Source organism: Silene latifolia, unplaced genomic scaffold (assembly GCF_048544455.1).
Source record: "Silene latifolia isolate original U9 population unplaced genomic scaffold, ASM4854445v1 scaffold_264, whole genome shotgun sequence".
NCBI lineage: Eukaryota > Viridiplantae > Streptophyta > Magnoliopsida > Caryophyllales > Caryophyllaceae > Silene > Silene latifolia.
Genome location: NW_027413207.1, coordinates 123,410 through 138,525, shown reverse-complemented (window position 1 = coordinate 138,525; position 15,116 = coordinate 123,410). Strand labels below are relative to the sequence as shown.

The 15,116-nt window shown below is 38.7% G+C and overlaps 1 non-coding gene across 1 annotated transcript; it reads right to left on the bottom strand.

The window, feature by feature from the left end:
* Positions 1-249: 249 nt before the first annotated feature.
* Positions 250-356, bottom strand: LOC141639049 (small nucleolar RNA R71). The gene has a single exon (XR_012542343.1). It is a non-coding gene; the product is annotated as a small nucleolar RNA R71 (small nucleolar RNA).
* Positions 357-15,116: the final 14,760 nt, after the last annotated feature.

The window sequence follows — 15,116 nt, the reverse complement described above, 5'->3', positions numbered from 1 at the left end:
GCCAATTCGGAGGGATGCCTAGTGAGGACCCTCATACTCATATGGAAACCTTTTGCGATTATTGTGATGCTATCTCTCAAACGGGTGTGACTCACGACCAAGTTAGATGGGTGTTATTTCCTTTTTTCCTTAACCGGCACCGCGAAGCAATGGTTGAAGGGCCTTGATAAGGCCACCCTTGGAATAGATTCTTGGAAGAAGTTGGCTCTAGCTTTCTACAAAAAATTCTACCTACCGGAAAAGACCAACATGCTAAGAGCTCAAATTACGGGTTTTAAGCAAAGGGATAAAGAGTCTTTGTATGAAGCTTGGGAGCGGTTTAAAGGTATTTGTCGCTCATGTCCTCACCATGGACTTAGCGAATGGTTTTTGGTGCAACAATTTTGGAATGGTTTATATGAAGATTCTAGGAACATTCTCAATATGGGATCAAATGGAATGTTCACCGAAGTTGATGACAATCAAACATGGAACAAGATTGAGGAAATGGCGGTCCATAACTCACAATATAGTAGACCTCGCAAGGCTACTAGAGGAGGAAAGCATGAAGTGGACTCCGTTACTCAATTGGGTGCTCAACTTAGTGCTCACATTGACACAATCAACTTGAAGTTTGAACAAGCTATGGCTAGACTTGAGAAAAACTCAAAATCATCGAAGCATCATGTTAATGCCATGACGGCATCCTCATCAATGCCAAGTGGGATATGTGAGAATTGTGGAACTTTGGGACATGACCAAGGTGAATGTAGGGGAACAAATGAACAAGTGAATGCTTTCCAAGCATACAAGAGTGGTACCCCTTATTCCAACTTTTACAATGAAAACACCAAATTCCATCCAAATCTCTCATACAAAAGCCAAAATGTTCAAAACCCTCAAACAACATACACTCCACCACCCATGAGAAACCAAAATCAAAGACCCTTTTACAATCAAAACCAAGGTTACCAAAATCAAAATCCATACAATCACCAAAATGACCAAGGCTTTGATGTCCAAAAAGCGGTCCTCCAAATGCAAAAGAACCAACAAGAATTTTTCACTCAAATGCAAAAAGATAGCCAAGCAAAGGAAACCACCATCAACAACATTCTAGCTCACACCAAGATGTTGGAAACACAATTGACTCAACTAGCATCTTCAAGCTCACAAAGAGAAAAGGGGCAATTACCACCTCAAAGTAATCCCCCTAGACATGAAACGGTTAGTGCCATTCACTTGAGAAGTGGTACAAGGTATGAAGCACAAGAAGCAAGTTGAGGATGAAGTTGTGGAAGCTAGTGAAAAGGAAGAAATTGTGCAAAACTCCAAAGATGGAGAATCATCAAAAGAAGAAAGTTCAAAGAAAAATGAAGACAAGGCCAAAGAGAAGGAGCCCATTGTGATTAGACTTCCTTTTCCAAGTCGTCAAGCCAAGCCTAAATTTGATGATCAACTTGGAAAGTTCATGGAAATTGTGAAGAATTTAGAAGTCTCAATTCCTTTCACGGAATTAATCAATCACGTTCCGGCCTATGCGAAGTACATGAAAGATATCCTCACAAAGAAGAAGTCGATCCGGAAACTTGAGACTATCGCCTTCACTAAGGTGAGTAGTGCAATACTTCAAGGGAGTTCACCTCCGAAGTTAAAGGATCCGGGAAGCTTCTCAATACCGTGTACCATTGGCGACACGACGATCAACAAAGCCTTATGTGATCTAGGGGCTAGTGTGAGTGTCATGCCATACTCGGTGAGTAAAAGGTTGGGGATGGGAGAGCTTAAATGCACCAACATCACACTCCAAATGGCCGATAGATCGACGAAGACACCGTTAGGGATATGGGAAGATGTCCCCGTGCGAATTGGGAAGTTTTTCATCCCGGTGGACTTTGTCATTGTTGATATGGAGGAAGATTCCAACATTCCAATCATCCTAGGAAGACCTTTCCTACACACCGCCAAGCGGTAATTGATGTAAAACATGGTGAGCTCACTCTAGAAGTGGGAGATGAAAGCATAACTTTTAATCTTGACAAGACTATGAGAGCTCCTCGTTTGCATGAACCATGTTTCATGATTGATCATTATAGCCGAAAAGATGAAAGGAAGAAATCGGAACTCCAATGGAAGAAGAAAATTGAAGATGCTCCATTCAAAGAGCAAGTGAATTGTGACAAGGAGAGCTTGCAAAGCTCATCAAAATCAACCAAGGAAGAAGAGGATGGCCTCATTGGCCAAGAGAAGAAATTGGGAGAGTTGTCTCCATCTAAGCAAGAGATTTTCAATGATCAACTCAATGAAGTTTGTGGTCTTTGGGACGACGAATTTGAAGGGATTTTTAATCCCTACATTGGACATGCCATCGATCAAGACCAACAATAAAGGCCAAGGTCTATTGAGAACCTCTACCATGATAATGAACAAGCTTTTGATTACTTCTTCAAGGTGTTGAGCAACATCAACAACACCTTGGACATGCCCCCTTGACATCTCATCAAGAATGAGAGTTTGGTGGAGTCCTCCCTAAACCACCACTTGTAAATATTTCTAACTCCCTAACTTACATTTCAATTCTTGTATTGCATTTTTGTCATCTTTGAATTTTTATTTAATTTGATCAAAATGATTGTCATGTAAGAGAGAAGTGAGGGAGGGACTAACAATTTCAATTGATGTGTAGTGCTTTACCTTAGTGTGGGGATGGCAATTGCCTAGGCTATCCATGCCTTAGTAGTGCCCCCACAATGAAGAACACAAGACTTGAAGAAAGAATGAAAGAATGATAAGGGAAATGCGCTGCGTGCACGGGTGGAATCGAATCCGTGTACACAGAGGAAGAATCCGAGCGGATTCTCTGAGAATCCGCCCGTCTTATGTAATCCGAGCGTCCCGAAAAGACGCCCGTCTCCGAATCGAGCTGAATTTTGAAATTTTCTTGATCATTAAAGAATCCGAGCGGATTTACGAAAATCCGCCCGTCTTGAAGAATACGTCCGTCTCTGAGAGAAAGACGTCCGTCTTTGCAAAGAGAAAACAAGCAAATTTCTCTCGGACAAAATCCGTCCGTCTTAGAGCAAATCCGCCCGTCCCAGTTCAAAGAAATCCGAGCGGATTGTAACAAATCCGCCCGTCTTTAGGCGAGTTTTGCAAAGTTCGAAAAGAGCCAGAATCCGCACGGATTGGGCAGAATCCGCACGGATTGCCCCTGCAGATTCGAAATTTTCGGCCTCTTTAAAACCCCTCCCACCTTCATTCATTCATTCATTCATTCATAAACACTACTCACAACATCAAAACCCTCATCCTCTCCATCATAAAAACAAAAACCCTCAACAACATTCAACAAAATCAAATCAAACCATCCTTCCAACAACAAATTAATCACTCCTTCTTCAACAAAAATCAAAACCAAGAACAAAATCTTCAACCTTTGGGACAATTTCATAAAGGCAAAGCCTTTCACCTTCAAATCGATTTGGGCATACTACATATTGAAGATTTTTCATTCTTTTCTTGGTTAAGTTCATCAATGGCAAGGACTAAGGGAGCAACAAAGGCAACAAAGGCACCAAAGGCTAAGGCACTCTCACAAAGGCAAAAGGCTCTTCAAATAAAGAAAGCTTTGGCTATGGTGGTAGCAACACCAAACTTGGAAGTGCAACAACAACAACAACCTTCTATGGGAGCAACAACACCTTCTACTCCGGTAATTGATCAACTTTTGCATTATCCGGAGGTAACTTTTATTTCCGATACCCATAGAAATACCTTTGTCAAGTTTGCTATGAAGTCATTACAATCCACCAAATTCATATGTGAAGATACCTTACAAAAATTGGGTGTTCTTGAACAAACAAAAGCCTTTTTCAATGCCATGGGGTTAAAGAAATTGTTTGAAACAAGGGAATTGACATACCCCTCCCTTACCTTGGAATTTTTAAGTTCTTTGAAAGTCACCAAAGTTGAGAATAGGGAAAATCTCGAGTTTCGTCTAGCTAATGTTAGTAGACGCATTACCTTTAAGGAATTGGGTGAAATTTTGGGTCTTAGTGATGAATCGCGTTATCTTAAGCATTATGGAAAGTATGACCCCGAACCTCTTTGGGAGGCAATCTCCGGGAAGAAATTTGAAGATTTTCATGCGAGTCGTGCTCTTTTGGTCCACCATCCGGGCATAAGAGTATGGCACAAGGTTGTCGGAAATACCATAATTGCTAGGAAAGACACCAACCATTTCACAAGACTTGATTTTATTCTCCTTGAATCGGCTTTGAATATCGGAAGAATTCATACCAAGCCTTACAATTCTTTGAGGCTCTTGGTAGATAGATGGCTCAACATTGATAGTGGGAAGAAGGGCACGACCGTTATTGTCAATGGCGGCCTAGTTACACTCCTAGCTAAGCACTTTGATCCTAACTTCAATAAGGATAACAAGTACAAAGCAAAGGAGGGTGGCCATCTTGTTGATATGCATACTATGATTCACAAGTTCAAGTGGGTTGCCCAAAACCCCCTTGACACTAAGTATGGATGGCTAACTAGTGAAGCTAGATCGTTCACCTTGCCCTCGAAGATTTGTCGTCTAAGCATCCACCGGACCAATTATCTACTTCCCCTTTCCAAAGAAGCCGAGTATATCATTCAACAACAAAAGGGTGATCTTGAAGCTCCCTACTCTTCCATTGTCATACCACCTTACCCCTTTGAGTATGAAGAGTTCAAGCCGGAAGGAGTTGAAGTTGGGAAAGACTATGTGACTCTTCTCATGCAAGCAATGCACAAGCAAGCCTATGAAGATCGAAAAAATGCTTATTTGGCTCAATATCCTCCCCTCCTACATTTAGCTAGGCAAGGACTCCATGATCCATCTTGTCCTTTGCCTAGTTGGGCGGATAGAGAAGTCTTATTTCCGGGTGCACCTAGGGTCGTTTTGGGTGACAATGAGGTTGTTGGAAATGATGAAGAAGTTGATGATAATATTGAGGAAGAAGCAAGTGAAGGAGAAAAGGATGGTGAAGATGAAAATGAGGAAGAAAGTGAAGAAGTAAATGACAAGGAAAGCGGCAATGTGACCACTTCTCATGAGGGAAGTGATGATGGTGATAGCATGATGGAAGATTAGCAAGCCTTGGAGACTCCTACACTCTCATGGTTTGTCTATTTCTCTCTTTGTATTTTATTTCATTTTGATCATTGTTGGAGTAGTCCTAGCAACATCAAAGGACTCACACCTCGGTACCATTGAGGTGTTCTTATTTTATTGTTCCCATTTGTAAAATCCAAAATGACAAATTAATTTCATGCATATCATAGTGTGTGCATGAACTATACCCATCCTTGGACATTAGCAATAGTGTCTCACTCGGTTTGGGGAAGTTAATGCATACGCAACGGGAGGTAATCTAAATTATCCTCTCCGTCATAACAAAAACCATGCATCATGTAGCATAGCTTAGTGTAGATTGCATTTAGTATAGAAATCATGCATCATCTTTGCATAATTTCCATCATTTTGGCCATTGAGGACAATGCCCATATTAGTGTGGGGATGGGAATTCTAACATTTAACTCTTATTCAAAAATCCAAAAAATTTGAAAAATTTCAAAAATCATAAAAATTGGAAAAATTGAAAAACCCAAAAACAAGTTCATTTCCTTTGTATATATTGTCTTGTATATATTGTGTTTGTTCTATCCTTGTTCACATTGATTGACTATGCCACATCCGAGACATGAGGATATTGAAGACCGCATGGTATGATCTTTCCAATCTCCTTTTTCCTCTTTATGTTAATGACTATGTGGCTTTATTTTGATTGATGCGGTATAACAATGTGAATCTAGGACTTGCATTTAGATTGTTTGTCATATTAGTTGGTAGAATCATTTGCATTAGGATGTTTATATGCTAGTTGCATCATGGCATGTAGTTGCATGTTAGAAAAATTTTGCAAAACCATCTACTTGGGAAGCTTGACAAGTGTATATAGGCCATAGTAGATGCTTTTTGTTCTTAAGACTTTGCTTGTTAGAATGCTTGTAAAACACCCTAGGATGTGTCATGCTAGTACCCTTTGACCCATGGTTTAAGGCCTAGTCAAGAGTACCTTGTGGTGTGATAACTCCTTGGCTACCGTTTATTCCAAGGTGACCCTTGAAACTATGCATCCATGCATCCATCATCCATGTTCTACCACATTTTGGTCATCAAAGGGAATGGGCACAAAAAGAAATCAATTTGAGTTCAATGAAATGAAAAGTGAAAGAAAGTTTGCAAAATGCATCAAATGAAAAGAGGAGCAAAAATAGAACTCCTAAGCTTCAAATACAAGGCACCCTCATTACTAATTGGGGTGACTTTGAAAATGTTCAAAAAGAAAAGCAAAAAAGTTGTCAAGTATTGAAATGCCAAAAATAAAAAAGAAATGGCAAGAAAGTGTTCTCAAATGTCAATTGCCACAAGAAATTGGGGGGAAAAACAAAAACAAAAGCAAACTCCCAAAGTGAAACTCAAATATCTATTGATCCCTTTATCCATCGTATCCATTTTTGTGCATGGTAGAGAGGGGACGACCCTTCTTCTTGTCTAGGCAAGAGGGGGAATTCCGCGATCCTCCAGTGTTTCTAACACCATAGGGAGTCTATTCTTGACGAAAGCATTTAACGATTGAGGACAAAGGTACCCTAGCTTGACACAACTTGGAGGTGATTTATTGGTATCCTTCTAGGCTTAGTAGTTTGAACAAATTGCATCTTTGAAGGATTGTGTACCCTTGAATTGCTTCCCTTGTAGATAATCTCCGCCACTTGATGAGGGAGTGGCTATTCTTTTTGTAGATGCATCCATTATATGATTTTATGTGCTTAATGATTGGATGTGTCGCCATTTTGGCAAGACCCACCTTGCCTTGCAAGAAGGCATCCTACCTCATGGTTGTCTTGTTGTGAGTTGAAGGGGCGGAGTGAGACCCGCTAATTGTCTCATATCGGCTATATTATTAGGATAGGTTAGTATTGGTCCTAGTATTTGTCACCTCTTTACTCGGGACGAGCAAAGGTTCGGTTTGGGGATATTTGATGTGACCATAATTGGCGCATATTTAGCCCCCGAATTAGCCTTGTTTCCATGCTTTTTAGTGCTTATTTGGGTAATTTCTTATCTTTAGTTCTTTGTTTTGCATATTCTTTGAGATTTTGATCCCTTGGTAGGAAAGGAGTAAGAATCTTGCATCTTCATGGCAAAACGAGACTAAATTGATCGAATTCAATGACCAAGCATCAAGGAGAGACAAGATTAGAAGGCCTTTGTACATATCATAGTAGAAGAGCAATGTTGAGGAAAGATCCTTGAGTCCCCAAGGAAATCCCCAAGGAATTTACGAAGAAAAGGGAAGAAAAGAAGAAGTTACTATGCTGACTGACAATCCGAGCGGATTGTCAACAATCCGTCCGTCCAGCCCCAGCAGAATCCGAGCGTCCTTGCCTGAATCCGCTCGGATTCCCTCTCTACAATCCGCCCGGATGCCCCAGAATCTGCTCGGATTCCAACGGTGCAATCCGCCCGTCCCGACCCTATTCCGCCCGGATTTCTTCACAGCACGGATTGTCTTCTTCAAGCTACGAAAAGAGAAGCCCTTCTCTCCAAAAATACCGGGTCCTCCTTGCTCAACTTAAAAAGTGTAATTACTAGTTTAGCCCTTAGTTAACCCTAATGCATCCTCCCTAATTTTCACTATAAATACCCCATTAGTCTAATTAGAGGAGCATGTTCTTCTTATCAATAATTAGTGTAGTTAATATCAATCAAATCTCTCTTCTATATTGTAATCAAGTATTAATCAAGTTTTAATCCAAGTTTTAGTTCTTTAATCTCTCTCTTGTTCATCCTTTATTTTGGGTAATTGAAGATTATTTGGGTTATTATTGGGAGATTGACAACCTCTCAATCAAACATCAAGTACTTCTATTATTCTTGCTTTGTTATTGGAATCATTAGTAGGTATAATCTCTTAATCCCTTTTTAATTATTGTTAATTACTTTCATTTATTCATCATGTTTCATATTGTTGGTATGATTGACAACCTTGCTAGCATGATCAACATGATAATGAGTGAGTAGTCTCTTAGCTAGGGTTAATGGGTGATTAGGGGAAACCAACATGGGGAATGATTCATGCTTAAATTAATATGCTTTCATGTTTTATTTGCTTGCTTGTTTTGATCTCAACTCATGCACATGTTATATTTGATGAAATGCTAAGCCTATGAATCCTTGCATTTACTATCATCTCCTATCTTTTCAATGAGACTTGTAAGACATAACTCAACTCGAGTCTCATTAGACCATGCATGTTGTTGAGTAGGGAAGATTAAGTCGACTTGTAGGTGTTGTACAATCTAATCGATTCGTCTCCGGGACCCAAACTTTCCTAGGATTGTAAGATATAACCCAACTCAATCCATCACAACATTAATTGCTTGCTTATAATTTGAGAACATGTTTGTATGATCATATCCCATGATTCCCCTATGATCCCATGACACCCTAGTGCCTTTAATCAATTGTTTACACCCCTTTAATTCATCTTGCTTGTTTATTTTCATTGTTATTCTAGTTTAGTAACCTTCTACATCAACCCAATTTGTGACACCCCTTAGACACCACTAGTTGCAATAGAAATCTCATTTCAACTCCCGTCCCTTGGGATCCGACCTTTACTTGCCTCTTTACTAATTGTAGAGTTGTTTGTGGAGCTATAAATTGTGTTTTGATTCGACCGTGACCAACGACCACATCTTAATGTTTGAACACTTAGCGGGATCGCATCAATAAGGTTGACGAAAAGTGATTAGGACTACAAACCTGGGAAATGTAGAGAACGTAGCTCATGTACTCCGTATTAACTAATTAGCTTGTCACAACATTCATACCATTGCTTTTGAAACTCAGTTGAATACCTTTTCGTTTTTTTTTGTGTTTTCCCTCTATTTAGGTGACTGTTCTGTGGTCACTGACAATTGAGTATATTTGGACGGAATTTGGTCATTTGTATATATGGATTTATCGTGTTAATTTACGTTTCGTTCATGCATATAAAATTCGTCTTAAGACGGGTTCAACATGTGTTTCTGGTCGAATAAGGGGTGGTGTCGAGCCATGTTTGGGGCTGTTTTTAGACGGGTTGCTAACTTGCATTTGAGCCAATTTGTTTACTTCCGTCTCAAGTGTATATCCAAGTATGATATGGGTCAATCGTATGGTTAATTTCCGTCTGGTTTCATGCTTAAAAATCCGTCTTAAAACGGTCTCACTTGGGTTGCTATATTATTTATTTTGTTGGGCTCACCCTTGTTTAGTTGGTGGGCTCACTACTCCTTAATTTTTGGGTTCACCTTATGGCATTTAATGGATTCATTATACCTTAATTATTGGGCTAAATATATTACATGTATTGGACTTGATGTGTTAAAGTTGTTTGGTTGGTATGAGTAAATTCTTTGGGCCTCTCCTAGTTGCTTTGGGCTCATAAATGAGTCACTTGTGCGTGTTTCCATTTTATCCTGTATATTTCATATAACGTAAATTATTCATTATCACTCAGTATATCTTATTTAACCGGCATGTTAAATTATAAAATGGAATGTTTAGTAATATAACACAAGTATGAGATATTTATTATAGTACTGGTAAGAGTCATACTCTAGCTAATATCTAGTATTGTTCGGCTATGAGAGTCTTGGTTCTACCATATACTAGGGGTGAGCCTGAGGCCCTCTAGTTGCGGTATGAACGTCGGGAGTGATGTTCTCATCCGTACTTATGGTGATGCAGGCCATAAGTATGAATGCGACATTAATCATCCCGTTCCTGAGTCTTGGTCCTATCGGATACTAGGGGTGAGCCAGAGGCCCTCTAGTTGCGATATGATTCGTCGGGAGTGATGTTCCCATCCGTACTCATGGTGATGTAGGCCATAAGTATGAATGTGACATTAATCATCCCGTCCCTGAGTCACGGTCCTATCGGATACTAGGGGTGAGCCATAGGCCCTCTAGTTGCGATAAGGTCGTCGGGATTGATGTTCCCATCCGTACTTATGGTGAGATGCAAGCCATAAGTATGAATGTGACATTAATAATCCCGTTCTATGTGCTTGTTTGTTGTGTTTGTTTGTTGTACTTGTTTGTTGTATTTGGCCATGTTTTAAAGGTAACCGCTGAGCCAGATACTTGTTTTTTGTGCCTCGGACATGTTTTAAAGGTAACCTCTGAGTCGGGCACTTGTTTGTTGTATTTGGCCATGTTTTAAAGGTAACAGCTGAGCCAGATACTTGTTTGTTGTGTCTCGGACATGTTTTAATGGTAACCTCTGAGTCGGACACTTGTTTGTTGTATTTGGCCATGTTTTAAAGGTAACCGCTGATCCATATACTTGTTTGTTGTACCTCGGACATGTTTTAAAGGTAACCTCTGAGTCGGGTACTTGTTTGTAGTATTTGGACATGTTTTAAAGGTAACTGCTGAGCCAGATACTTTATGTGTTGTGTCTCGGACATGTTTTAAAGGTAACCTCTGAGCCGGACACTTGTTTGTAGTATTTGGACATGTTTTAAAGGTAACCGCTGAGCCAAATACTTTATGTGTTGTGCCTCGGACATGTTTTAAAGGTAACCTCTGAGTCGGGCACTTGTTTGTAGTATGTGGACATGTTTTAAAGGTAACCGCTGAGCCAGATACTTTAGAGGTCGTGCCTTGGACATGTTTTAAAGGTAACCGCTGAGCCAAGGTACTTAAGGACTTGTGTCTCGGACATGTTTTCAAGTTGGATGTATCATATGCCTTATCTATGAATGACTACGCATGTAGTTGAATGTTAGTCTCTTGTCTGAGTGCTTGCATCAAATAGTTATATTCATGATGTTCTAATATGTTTTTGTTTATCTGTGTTTTGACATTTTGTGGCTGGGAGAACCTTGAGTTACTCCCCACTGACTGTGGCATTCATGTTTACATGAATGACAGGTTGTGAAGATGCTTACGTGGGGAAGACGTGTGGGCTAGCAAGAACTAAACCCTTGGACCTTAGTTTGCTAGTTTAGAAACCCTTTATTTGTTTATTCGTGGGATATCTTTTCCCCGCCTTCTATACTTGGGTTGTAATAACCTAAGTTTGTCTATTGTAGTACTTGTTTCATTTCATTTTTGGCACCCGCGTGTTAATCTTTAACTAGTAGTAAAAATTTTTAAAAATATCATAAATTTCCGCTTTAATTTATTAGTTATATTTTCCGCTTTATCGCGGGGTGTCACAGAACCGTTGTTGATGAGTATTATGTAGCAGCAATCTTAATCTTGATTACTGACTGATCTATGGAGTTCAAAAAATGGAAGTAAATCAAACAAGCATAACTCAACACTTTCAAAATGATCATTTCATTTAATTTTAAACCAAATACATTACAGCATTTATCAAAAATCAAAAGATGTATAATAAGTCAGAACAACCCCGGTTAAGCGTAAAAAGCGCTTCTCAACCTATCACCAATTACGCCACTCTGGTATACCGCTAACTTCCGGGTCATTGGCTTCATATGTTGTAATAACAGATTGAATATATGCAAGGACACGACTTGCATGTGGAGATAAGGTTGGAAGAGTATAACTCAACATATCTCTGGTCGCACCAAGTTCACGAGTAATAGGCCGACGAGGGTATGAAGATGATGATGATGATGAGGCTTGGTTGACAAGCCGGACTACTTCACGCCTCTTAATCCAATAATTCCGTTGATGTTCAAGGGATGCTTTGATTAATGGGTGTTGATCGGCGGGAAGCCCGGCGAGAACCTTCCCATCATCTGCAATCGTTTGTGTAAGCCATTCTTCGTTGTTGATAAAATTAGGGTTCATTGTCATGTTGTTTCAAATTTTTGTAATGGGGATGAAATATTGTGATTTGATTAATGAATGTTAGTAAAGGATGCTTTAACATTTATAGTCACATTTATAATTTTTTTTAAAACCGTTGGTAATTAATTTAATATAAAAGTTGACTTATTAACAAATGTTTTAAACCTACATAACTTGCAATAAATAATTAGAAAATAAAATACACTACCATGCATACATTCAAGAAAAACACATACATAACAAGAAATTAAAAGACGCGCGATTTTAACAATATTAATTTGAATAATAAAAATAATTAATCAACATAATCATCTTGTAATTCCCCTGCGATCGAGATAAATATTGGGAATTTAATATGTGGATTATTAGGAGGCACTTGTTCCGCCTCCCATGAATGAGGCACGGTGTCAGTATAGTGCCGATATGTTCTTAATAGATTAATGTCACAATCGGTTGCAATCCATAAATATTGCACTTGTAACACATCATCCGTATAATAAATTTTCTTCCCAGCATCATGATCCTCGTATCTTGCCTGGAGTTTTCTCGCTTGACGAAAAGATTCCAGCTTCTTCCCAAAACCTTCAAACTCGATCATTACGTAACCAAGAAAACCATGAACTTTAGTCTAAGTTGGGTGGACCTTTTTAACGTTCGTATAACCACCTTGACGAAGAATATCTCTCATCCAAATAAAACTTCTCGAAAAAGCCTTACCATTGTCATAATATTTGATTGGAAGGTTGTGTATAATACAGGTAATAGGATGGACATAGCGTGTATTTGATTGTGATTCGGTGGGTGTAGAAGACGACGACGACATGGTGATCGAAGTGTAATATTTTTAATTAAATTATAGGCTATGATTAATTGAACTTTGAATTGGTGAATATGGTTAATTGATCACATTATAAGTGATATTTATAGGAAAATATGTATGTATGGGTGAATATAATAATGGACGGATAGTAATAATGGTCAAACAAAACAATGCATGCAACGGTTCATTATTTATCATACATGCATCGGTTGAATATTAAACATTGAAAAAAGTATATAACTTTTATTTTTAACCCGTAAATGATAAATGACAACGGGTACGGAGGAATCGTTCTTTCATAATAGAAAATGATAACGGTTACAAGAAACCCGTAGCTATAACATAACAACGGGTACCAAAAACCGTTGCTGGTGTTAATTTAGTAACGGTTTTCGAAACGCTGTTTTCTTAAACTGGTAACGGTTGTCTAACAACCGTTGATAAGGGTGATTCTATAACGAGTTTTTGGAAACCGTTAAATGTTTTTGATAACGGTTTGTTAAACAACCGTTGTCACATTATAATAAGAACGGTTTTGGACGAAAACCGTTATTCTTATTAGCGCGGTCTAGGTTTTCGCCAATATTTTGAAAACGGTAATCTAAGTGTCATTATTAAATGCATTAAACCGTTGTGATACGCTCCTTATTGATGGTCAGATTTGGCGTAGTGTCCTATTCTAATCTAACAATATCTTAAATAAAAGATATAAAATAAATATAAGGAGATAAAATATCTCTAACAAATATTTATTTAAGATCTTTACCATAAAACCCTAGATACCATATAGATCACGTGTGATGTATATATTAAGTAAGAGATCCAATCTTATTATTTAACCTAGCAATATCTTAGTAGAAGATATGGAATAAATATATATAACCATAAAAATATAAAATATCTTTAATAATAATCTTATTTAGATTTACCCTAATCTTTACTTGCACAAGAAGTATCACACGAGTAGGAGACGGCTCATAAGCCTACAACATCCAACGTAAAACCCTAGTAAGATATTAGGTTAAATAAATTAGGGTTTAGATATGAGTAAGTAGAAAACCCTGGTTAGCCACTAAGCAACAACCCACAAGTTGTCACAAAAGGCGACCAAACTAAAGGGTAATTATCTATCCATAACGCAATTTAAGTACAAACTTCAATCTACTATAAAATAGGTTTTTCATTTAAAGAATATAAAGATAAGATTTAAAAAACTATTTTCAAAACAATTTAAAACTCAAGTCGTGCGTTTTTAATATTGCAGCTCAATGTTATAGCTAAATCACCTATAACATTGAGTCTGGTAGGTAATGTTATAACCATAACAGCTATAATTTTTCTTACCAAAATCATTTCTTTAAATATCGTTATAAGTGTAATACCCGTCCTTTTAGCGACCCGTTGACCGACGTTGACTGACCTTAGACACCTATCTTAACCTTCGGAAACCTTACGAGTTAAACCTTGTGACGTTGTGAGCCTTTGAGTTTGTGTTACTCGATCTAGCGCAGGCTACTCGATCGAGTAGTCTGGGCACTCGATCGAGTAGAGGCCACTCGATCGAGTAAGTGGGTTACTCGATCGAGTAACGTGAATTCAGCGGGGAATTATAAATCGCAAAATTGTGAAACCCAAATCATTTTCTCCACCTTTCTTCCTAAACCTAGATGCCGCCATTTCACTTCTCCTCCACCATGGGTCATCTCCTTGAAGCTTTTGAGAGTTGTTACACCATAGGGATGGGATGCTTGAGTCGAGTAGCGGTCTTGACGCCGGATTGCTTTGTATAGGTATGTTGTCGTCATCATCATCGTCTCCCTTGATTTCAGTATGGTTATAGTAGTAGTAATAGATGTTTATGATGGTTGTTATAGGTGGTTTTGGTAGTTGATTGTTATCTTGTGATCGTGCGTGGAATCACTGCGGTTTGCTAAAGGTAAGTTCTCCTACTGATGTGACCATAATTTGAGCATATTTAGTCCCCGAATTAGCCTTGTTCCCATGCTTTTTAGTGCATATTTGGGTCATTTATTGTCTTTAGTCCTTTGTTTTGCATATTCTTTGAGGTTTTGATCCCTTGGTAGGAAAGGAGTGCAAACCTTGCATTTTCATGGCAAAATGGAGCTAAATTGATTGAATTTAATGACCAAGCATCAAAGAGAAGACAAGACTAGAAGGCCTTTGTACATAGTATAGTAGTTGGGCAATGATGAGAAAAGATCATTGCATCCCCGAAGAAATCCTCAAGGATTATATGAAGAAAAAGGAAGAAAAGAAGAAAGGAAGAAGCTGACATACAATCCGAGCGGATTGCCTACAATCCGCCCATCCAAGACCTGCAATCCGAGCGGCTTCCTCAGCTGGACGCCCGTCCAGAACCACTACAATCCGCCCGTCC